The sequence below is a fragment of the Aquarana catesbeiana genome, linkage group LG03 (assembly GCF_042186555.1).
Source record: "Aquarana catesbeiana isolate 2022-GZ linkage group LG03, ASM4218655v1, whole genome shotgun sequence".
Taxonomy (NCBI): domain Eukaryota; kingdom Metazoa; phylum Chordata; class Amphibia; order Anura; family Ranidae; genus Aquarana; species Aquarana catesbeiana.
Genome location: NC_133326.1, coordinates 500,931,118 through 500,941,945, shown reverse-complemented (window position 1 = coordinate 500,941,945; position 10,828 = coordinate 500,931,118). Strand labels below are relative to the sequence as shown.

The 10,828-nt window shown below is 44.3% G+C and overlaps 1 protein-coding gene across 3 annotated transcripts in view; it reads right to left on the bottom strand.

Moving 5' to 3' along the window:
* Positions 1-4,495: 4,495 nt before the first annotated feature.
* The window catches only part of LOC141132540 (uncharacterized), a gene marked incomplete in the record, with an annotated part of 127,613 nt that continues 121,280 nt past the window's right edge, over positions 4,496-10,828 (bottom strand). For all 3 annotated transcript variants that reach the window (XM_073621090.1, XM_073621092.1, XM_073621091.1), the window contains 1 exon segment: positions 4,496-4,990.

The following is a 10,828-nucleotide window of genomic DNA, read 5'->3' as shown; positions in this document are numbered from 1 at the left end:
ATTAAAACACTGCAACGCAGCCTCTAAGGACCCTACATACAGGCATATATGTTATCTTCCAGCTGTATCGGTCTATGAAGACTTATGCATACAGTCTTACCGCCAGATATCAAATATCATACATATACCCTGATCTGAGGATTATTTGTTCATACAGTGTTTAACTTAACACTCCCAGGATATGGATTTACGAGCCCCTTCAATGCATCATTAAACAGCACAGTCTGTTTCTTATGGCAATGCACTCTATCACAAACATGCTGCAAAGGGATACAAACAATGGGCCGTGTGTTCCGATGCGTTTCCCCTCAGGTGGGACTTCCTCAGAGGTATGTGGCTAGCATGTCACTGAAACGATGACACATCACCATCACTCTGTTGCAAACATATGTTATATTAGTGCAATGTCATATCAATCAAATCAAGTAAATGTGTCGGGATCAGGGGCGGCCCGTCCATTAAGGACGCACGGCCACCAACTCACTTATCCATGCCTCCGGCCCCTTTCAGGATGCCGGGCACGTGACTCCAGAGGCTCTAATAGGTATCAAAATAGGGTGGGCTTGGGGCGCCGAGAATGCGCTTGGAGCCCACCCAGGCGTGTGAGAATAGTGCATGAATATTCCGTTCTCGCACTGAATCGCCTCTCCGCCAATCAGGAAGCGCGGGTCTGAGACCCGTTTCCCGATTGGCTGAAAGGAGAAGCGTTCTGATTGGCTGCCAAGCAAGGGAAGGAGAAGCTGCTCATGATGCCCATGGAGGAGAGCCGGGGAAGCTGCCTGTGATTGCCCGCCATGAATGGAGTAAGTGCACCGACTGACACGACCGGGGGGGGGGGGGGGGGGGTTGAGGTGGAGGTTGCACTGTTTGCCGCCCCCCCCCCCTCCCCCCAAAAAAAAAAAATTACCACCAGCCGCCGCTGGTCGGGGTCAGGAAGGATATTCCTCAAGCTGACCCTGTGTGGCCCCAAAACGTTGGCTTGACTGATGCGACACTGCATTAAGAAAAGAGTGTACATGTTTGCAACAGAGTGCTGGTGGTGTTTTATTAGATTACACAGCACCAAATCATCAGATTCAATATACTAAATGTTACACAATATTTTCAGCTCTCAAATGGATAGTTCTGAATTTTGCACAGTTATTCACCAAAAATATTAGAAATCAGCCTTTGTATGCCCTTGATTGCGATGGCTGGCAGCAAATTCTTTTATCATTTACAGGTCTTACCACTTATACATAATACTGATGTTGTACGACTTGGGTTAGTATGTTTCTGCTATAACAAAAATATATTCGATGGTTCCATTGATCCTCAGTTTCCCTTGAGCCCAACGATATGCTCTTTGCAAGAGGAATTTGTCCTATTAATCAATAAAGGTGAATCTTCCTCTGTGTAGTTGCACAACCTCCACCAGCTGTAGTAAACACCCAAAGTGCTCAGAAAGTGGATGTCCGCTTACCAGAAGATGTTGACCTTTTTAATTAAAAAAAGGTCAATAATAGCCTTTGCAAGATTTGGCTTGCTGCCATGGTATGGATAAGCCTTGTAGGTGACCTGTTCCTCTCCACCAGTGGGACGTCAAGGAATATAAGGAAGGATACAAGAAGGACCAAAATAGTGTAATCCCATTTATTTAAAAACGATTAAAAACACACAAAGCCGAATGGCTGCTTACATTTAAGACTGAGGCTGAACCGTTCGTAAGATCTATAGACTCCGCTCTCCGAGTGGTAGCTGGCGTGCGCTTCACCAACAGCTGCCGACAACCACAGGCACCGCATGGAGGGATAGATTCCCGTCTTCAGTACGCCTCCTGAAGACGGGAATCGAAACGTACGTCGAGGCATGCTTGGTTATGCAATCTCTATCCCTCCATCCAGTGCCTGTGGTTGTCGGCAGCTGTTGGTGAAGCACACGCCAGCTACCACTCGCAGAGCGGAGTTCATAGATCTTACAAGCGGTTCAGCCTCAGTGCCGGGCGATGGCACTCTTAAATGTAAGCAGCCATTCAGCTTTGTGTGTTTTTAAATAAATGGGATTACACTATTCTGGTCCTTCTTGTATCCTTCCTTATATTCCTTGACGTCCCACTGGGGGAGAGGAACAGGTCACCTACAAGGCTTATCCATACTGGCAGCAAGCCAAATCTTGCAAAGGCTATTATTGACCTTTTTTTTTAATTAAAAAGGTCAACATCTTCTGGTAAGCGGACATCCACTTTCTGAGCACTTTGGGTGTTTACTACAGCTGGTGGAGGTTGTGCAACTACACAGAGGAAGATTGACCTTTATTGATTCATATATCTCGCAGCAGCGGAAGATTCATTTATATTTATATTGATTTGTTCATTATTTTCCAATTGTATGTGGATTATTTTCATTCATACAATTTTTTCTATATTTTTTTTTTGGTATACACCTTTGTTGTCACTAAGATAATATTTTACTTTATATGCAGGGATTATATGGTTGTCATCCTTTTGGCATATGCACTTGTGGTATATAGTCTATATACTCATATAGCATTTTTGCATGGTACACTGTTGTTTTTTTCCATACATTTGAATATAACAATTTAGGTGTCATTTAGTTCACCGTTTATATAGACCTAGCGCCCCCCACAGTTTACTTTTTCACTTGCACTAGAATTCTTATCTAGTTTAGGGGGTTAGCAGCTTACACTTAGTCATTTTTACACTATTTTGTGGCGCGAGGTTTTTATACATTTTTAAAGTTTTGCATTTGGTACCACTCCACCTGGGGCAGGAACCTAACAGCCTAGCTGACACCCCACGCTTCAGCTCCCCGAAGAGCTCCTCTTCCAGCGCACAGTCCCCTGTCAGCCTTGGGGATCATACACAGTGTCAGCTCCCGCAGCCTCCCATCTCCCTGGCCAAAGAGAGGGATCGAGGACACTTCCATCCAGGTCTGCTCACCACCTTTGTTCTGCTGGCTGTAATATGCAACTTTTTACCATGTTATTTTTATTTATTTTTCCTGTTCATTAGCAAGTCTTAATAAACAATTGTATACTCCTGAGACTGTCTCCACTGGGTCACACTAACCAATTGGTTGGGTACCATCACTAAGGAATTATTGACCTTTCAGCACAGACTTTGCTTTGCTTGCTGACCGACTCATTGGACAATTATCTCACAGTCTGTAAGCACCAGAGTTCGATCACTATTGAAAACTTCATGTTTTTTTCCTCACTTTATTGGTCTTCATCAGGATTGTCAAAACCAGTGGTATAGATATTTATTGCACTGGACAATTATTCACAGTTTGCAATATTTGTTTTGTCTCCACGGATATTCCTGCTGCAGGCCACAAACCCTGGTTTCGGTTGGAAGGGCTGAATATATTGGCGCTGGTTTTCCTTTCCCCTCCCTTGAAGATAGTTTTTTTGCTCTTTCATTGTGACCTGCAACTGGTTACCAAATCACTTAAAGTGTTCGTAACCCTATAAAAAAGAAAATAATGGATCATGTTCCTTTAAAGCATGTTATATAGCACAGTGCTTGTGCTGTGTAATTTGGCCCCCTGTACCACCTGAAATACCTGGCTGATCCTTCCCTCCCCCCCTGTAAACTGAACACGGTTTATCATGGCTGCTGAGCCCTGACACCATGTTCCGTCATCCGCAGCTCTCCTGTCTCTCCTCTGTCGTCCTCCTCCCCCCTCCCTGTCTGTCAGCTGTGTCAGTGCCTGCCCCCTCCCCTACTGCTGCTGAAATTAGTTTCATTTTTACACTATCCTCTCAGTTTAATAATATAAGCTGCTCCTGTGTATGTGCCTTATAAAAAGAAGCAGCTATATACCCGATTTCAGAGCGACGTTCACATGACCAGCTGCCTCTCTCCTCCTCCCCTCCTGACTAATGTCAGTGGGGGATTCTCAGCCCTGCCTGCTGCAGCTGTCAGGTCGAGAGAGGCGGCAAGTCACGTGAGCACCTCTCTGAAAATCAGGTATATAGCTGCATTTTTTTTGTTTTTTTACAAAGCACAGACACAGGGCACCTTACATTATTAAGCAGAGGGGATAGTGTGAACTGAATATAGTGGCCTAACAACCACTTTAAGTGGCACTCGCTTTTTAAAATATTGAGCACCCTAACTCGAGTGTAGTAACTCAGGTCCCTGTTTGTATATATTTTGGCACCGAAAGGTTTCTTTATATTTTTATGACGGTTCCATTTACGAGACACCAAACTATCCTTTAGTGATTTTTTTTTTCCCTACACCATGTCTTGCTATAATTTAAGTAAATTGGGGATTCTCTCTTAAGACCCTCCAATGTTTTTGTAATCTCTCAAAAACATCTAGTTTTTGATTGCAGCATGTGGTGATCAATCTTTTTTTCATCCTCATCATTTTTGTTTCATTTTTTGCTTATTCCATTTAGATCTGTCTTTGTAGCCTTGCTTCTTCAACCTAGCTCTGTTGTTGCATACTTTACCTGAGAAAGGATTTTCAAAAAATTGACAAGACAAATTCATACCATTATTTTATTAGAATAATGGGACTGTAAACATTAAACAGCCACAGCAATTTAACTTTTTGTCCACAATTCACAATCATTCCCATAATCTGCAAAGACCCACACATTCTGTTAATTTTCTAAAATAAAACTACATAAAAAGTATCAAAATGTTTTTTTACAAGAGATAAAAAAAACACGACCTATTTCAAAAAGCAAGGGAGACCCGCTTTTCAAGCTATGGGATTATTCAAATTTTAAAAAAATATACAATTATTTTAGGATTCCGGAAGATAGGTTATGATCACAGCTTGTTACAAGTCTGAGAATCCCAATTTCTTAAGATCTGAACCACCTGAAACCCTCAGAAGTGGGAAATATAAACATTTAAATAATATTTTAAAATAAAGTATTGACATAGTCGTCCTCTTCTAGCTCCTCTGGCATGATGCTATTGACAACATATACATATAAATATGATGGCTTTACAGTTCTCCTTTGCCGTGCAACTGGAAAAACAAACAAAAAAACAAACATTAATGTTATATTTTGTGATTACCTTGAAACTACGGCTCAACTCTAAACTTCCCATCAAATGCCAACTTTCCCAACTGTGCAAAGTGCAAGAGACATGATGTAAAATTAATGCAGTTGTAAACTTTTTCTTTACATAATAAACAGGTTATACTTTTCTGCTCCGTGCATTGGTTTTACACAGAGCGGCCCCTAACCTCCTGTCCCCCGCTGGCAATCTCTGCTCCCCCTCTTCTCTGTGCATCACCATAGGAAGCTGCTTCTTATGGGGGCACATCTGCAGTCTTGCTCCTGAGCCAGGCTGTGTGTGTTTATTGACACACACACACAATATGGCTCCGACCCCCCCCCCCCACAGGATTTGACTGACAGCAGCAGGAGCCAATGCTGCTGCCTCCATCTCCTGTGAGGGGAGGGAGAGAGGGAAGGGGAGAGAGAGAGGTATCCCAATCTCAATGAAACCTGTTACAAACTCATTTGAAAAGTGACACTATCACCCACACATTTAGCTGATCATATCTATAAAATATTAGATTGGCACTTACTTATACTGACATATAACAATTTATTATGCCTTTACTCAGTAAAGGATCAGGCACATTTGCCAGTACAGCATAAACATTGAGTGTAGTGCCCTTTAAAACTATTTTCAGTCTTGAGGCACCCCAGTCTATGGGCTTGTTCACATGTGAGGTTGGGGGGCAGTAAAATCACACAGTTGAGCTGCATTTTTACAATTCACCAACTGCTCCCCCTTTGGCTGCAGGGGTAGTGGCCAGGGTCTTAAACATACTACTGCAGCGATGCTTTGCGGCCGCGGCAGGAATTATATCTAGTCATGTTTGGCAGGCGCTACAACATTCATAAAGAGACCTATTCAAGTGGATGGGGCTGCCTGCAACGGTGTGCATTACAAACTATTTGCAGCACAGTGATATTGTTTTTAGGGGGCCAAAACAGGCAGTGAGAGGAGGTGACATATCCACCTTATTGCTTGCCTAATACCTCTGAAGAGCGATCGAAGCATGTTTTTCAGAGAAGCAGCAGTCCCTGCCACTGTTGTGAACAAGGCCTAAAAAAGCAGTCCCACTAGCTTGGAAAAGTAGTTCTGATCATATATGCTTAGGGGTCATGATTAAAAGAAAGGTACAGCTATACATACATAAACACATATAGCCTTTTAAAAACATTTTTGCCACCCGCCAACTGCCCCCTCTTAAGATGCACTAGGCAGTGGATGGGGGTGTTTATATGCAATGGTCACAATGCTTCAGGCCCGTGGCAAAGTCTACTTGAAATGCAGTGACTGGAGGGCAGCAAGCCAGCCGAACGCGACACACTCAGGCAAACTGGGAAGCACGGTAAACGCCCCACAACCGTGTTTGTTGACAATAGGGTTAAAACAGGTGGTGAGGGACCACTCAACTCCTCCGGTCTGGGCAGGTGGAAAATTTTGCAACAGTCTCACTTCCTTCGGCCCTTTCCAAGTCACACCTGTTTCCACAGACGACCTACTTTGTTTGAATACTTTTGTGTGGGAGATGAGCCCTTTCTGAAATCTCTCTCCTCCTCTTACGGTATCTAACTTGCAGTTACATCCCAGTACAATCCTCAATATTTACAGAAATGGGAAAGAGACCTTAACACTATGTTCTCGGAGGACCAAAATAATTAGGTACTTCTATTTGCTCACAAGTCTTCCCTTTGCATGAAATACCAGATTACATTTAAAGTCTTGATATGTTCTGGGACTGTCCAAAGCTTCGTCCTTTCTGGCAACAGGTCCTGCAGATCGTTCACAAACTTACGGACATCTCTCTTTTTGACAACCCAGCTGCAGTGCTCCTTACCTTAACCCCTATGTCCAGTAAGAAATACCACGATATTCAACAGATGGAACGCTTGACAGCTGCACTCAGGGACAAGACTGAGGAACACAACACACAATGGCTGCACTGGGACTTGTTCTATTTCCCAGATGAGAATTAGACTCCGTCAATGCTCCCCACCTTCCCTTTTCCTAGATACCCAGTGTGTCGATTTCTCTCTCTCACAAAATCAAGAAAAAAAGCTACCCAGTATGTGCTGACCTTTGGTGCAACTGCTTTGTGGCCTGGACATGGTTGCCTTAAAAAGGGATGTAAATTTTGTTTGGGTACAGCGTCGCATGACCGCGCAATTGTCAGTTAAAGCGACGCAGTGCCGTATCGCAAAAAATTGGATTTTCGTACTCACCGTAAAATCCATTTCTTTGAGTTCATCAATGGACACAGCACCTTCTTAATCTTGACCAGTGGGTTATATAGCTTATGCAGGAGTAAGACTAGGCAGAACAAAAAACACCTGGCTACACCCACGGGCTGTCCTCAGTCAGTATATAACCCCTCCCTGCTCTATAACCTCAGTATATAACCCCTCCCTGGTATTTTAGTAGTAGTAGTTTAGTAGAAAGCAGTAACAGAAATATCAAAAACTCCATAGAGGGGTGGGCGTAGCTACACATTAGCATTGTGAAAACGCGTTGATGTCACTTCCGCCCGGACGCCATGCCACGGCAACATCCCCCGTGGCTCTTGCGAACCCGCTGAGAGAGCGATGGGTCACGATCGCCTGTCTAAGGTGGATGGGAGACAGTAAGGGAGTTTATCTCCCCACAGAACGACTCCAGTCTCTGTAGGGGTTAAAGTGGAAGCAGGACTCCTTTGGCCATGCAGCAGTGCACCTCCACATGATACCTGAATGGGAGGTCCCACCATACACTATGAGATGTAGGTAAAGCAGAGCTGTGCGACCTGGGAGGATGAACCACGCTGACTGACCCTAAAACCGTTGTTGGGACTGGTAATGTATGGCCCATGCAATACACCAGTATTATCTCTGCACTGCCACTTTCTGAATGCCCACGTTTTTCTAAGTCAATGCCTACAGTGGACTCATTATACTAGCAAAATTCCTCAATCTGGCAATACTCAAGTTTTTATTGAAACCTGGATTTTTGATGGATACATTTGTTGCTCTGAGAAGCTACTTACCACGGCACTATTGACTTTATAACAGCTGTACTATGAATTTCTTTCCCCATATACAGTGATGACTTGATTTTACGATCCCTTTCCTTCTCCATGCCTTACCCACGCTTTCCCAAGGCCTCGAGCCCCCAGGGGGTCGGTGTCAGTCTGCTTTACTTACAGCGGTTGCTAAACACTCGGCATAACGAGTGAGCACAGCTGACACCGATTTACTTGGCGTCTGGACGTTTTGTTTAATTTGTTCTATGTTGTTCATGTCCCACATGTCTGTGTATGTTTTTGGCTAGTCCAGTGTGGCCTGCCATTACATGATTTGGACTAGTCTAGCACTTGTCACTTCCACTTACCTTCATGTTTTATATTCTATAAATAGTTGTTTTTAATACTATCACACTAGTGTTTACTGTCATTCGATAAGCCCCAACTTTTCTTGTCCCCTCCTGTTTGGGATGTATTGTGTCTACAGGCCGAGCTAATAGCCAACAGAAATGCCACCTTCTGGGACAACGTAGGTAAGGGAATCTCCCGAATGGAGGTTTCTGGAGAACTGAGAACATTAAGTTTAAATCCCATGGTGGTACAGGTAGAGCCACATGCCAGACTCCTTGAATGAAGGTACGAACTAAAGCGCGAGTGGCTAGGGGGCGCTGAAAAAAAGACTGCTAAGGCAGACACCTGGCCCTTGATGGTGCTCAAAGCAAACTTCTGCTCAACGCCTTGTTGATGAAAAGCTAAGATACGAGCCACAGAAAAGGATCGAGGATGAACGCCAATCGACTCACACCAAGAAGTGTACGCTTTCCACGTACGATGGTATATCTTAATAGAAGTCGACTTCCTCGCCTTCACCATAGTAGGGATCACTGGTCCCGATAGACCCCTATCTCTCAGTACCTGGCTTTCAATGGCTAGGCCATTAAAACCAGTTACTGTAAAGCAGGATGGAAGCTCAGCCCTCGGTACAACTGGCCCTCTTTTAGAGGTAACTTCCAAGGGACGTTTGCGGGCACTTTCGTCCTTCATCCTTCGCAGGCACCACAGAAGAGGAAGGCGTTGGCCCCGCAGTAGCACTAGGACGACTGCGGCGTCTACCAGAGGAACTTGCGAGATTACCACAAGCCTCAGTTACTTCCCGTTTAGCTGAACCTGCTGAAGGGGCCGACGTTTGAGAAGAAAAACTACTAACCTGGTCAGCATTCACTCCAGAGTCAGACCCAGGGAGCCCAATTTCCAGGACAGGGCTAGAGGGGTGCCTGGGTAGTTCGGACATCACCCGAACCTTTACAGGAATTATACCCACACAAGGAGACACTGGGCCCCCCAAAGTGGACAAATTCTGTCCACCTTCTTTGGTACCCACAAAAGGATGAATTTGTGGACCCCCCGTGACGCTCACAAAGGAGCTCCATGAATCTGGAAACCAGTGAAGATGTCCTCTCACCCTAGCAATGGGGCAGACTTTCATGCTGAAGGAGTCTTTTCAGTGGATCCGGAGAAGCCTGCTCTAGGCTTACCAGACCAAGACTGCTTGGAACTTCCTGGGGAAGACTTGAGAGATCTGTTTCTTTTATCTGCAGTCCCCGGAGCCCGGAAGAATTTCTTATGGGTTGAGAAGGAAGGCCCCCGTCTGCAACAAGGCTCCTTCCCTTTCCTAGATTGAGGCAAGAAGGTACTCTTTTCCCCCCTGTGACACCCTTAACGATTTCATTCAGGGTAGCCCCAAACAAATGGTTGCCTTGAAAGGTCAGATCAATTAGAGCTCTTTTAGAGGCTTGGTCTGTCGACCAATTCTTAAGCCACAGCACACGTCTAATCACCACCGCTGAAACAGAAAGCTTGGTCCATTCAGTTAGGGTCTGCGACACCAGGGCCGAGGTCAAGACTGGACGCAATGCCGACCCAGCCATAGTAAACATGCTGTGTGCCACAGCCTCCGCATTCCTGTCAGCCGGGTCCTTAAAGCGGAGTTCCACCCAAAAGTGGAACTTCCGCTTTAAGTACTCCTGACCCTTGACATGCCACGATTGGAATGTCAAATTTTTTTTGGGGGGGGGGGGGGGGGTTTCTGGGTACATGATTTGGAGTGCGACTTCCTGTCCCACTTCCTCATTCCAGCTTCTGGACGGCCGGGCCACTCCTCTCCTAGGAGGCCCCTCCCTCCCGGCAATGTTCTGGGACACGTCACAGGTCCCAGAACATTGTCTGGCCATTGACGGAGCGCGGCTGTGAAGCTGCAGACTGTCACAGCCGGGTGCCCACACTCGCAATATCGGCGCCGTGAAGGGGGGGGGGGGGGGGGAGACAATGGAGGCTTCAGGCAGCTGCATCGCTGGACCGTGGGACAGGTGAGTGTCTGTTTATTAAAAGTTAGCAGCTATACTTTTCGTAGCTGCTGACTTTTAATAAACTCAAAAACCAGTGGAACTCCACTTTAACCACTTAAGGACCGAGCCTCTTTCTGAGATTTGTTGTTTACAAGCTAAACATTTTTTTTGCTAGAAAATTACTTAGAACCCCCAAACATTATAGATATATCTATATATATATATATATATAGATATATATATATATATCTATATATATATATAGATATATATCTATATCTATAGATATATATCTATATCTATATCTATATCTATAGATATAGATATATATATATATATATATATCTATATCTATAGATATAAATATAGAGATATAGATATATATATATCTATATATATATATATATATATATATATATATATATATATATATATATATATATATATATATATATATATA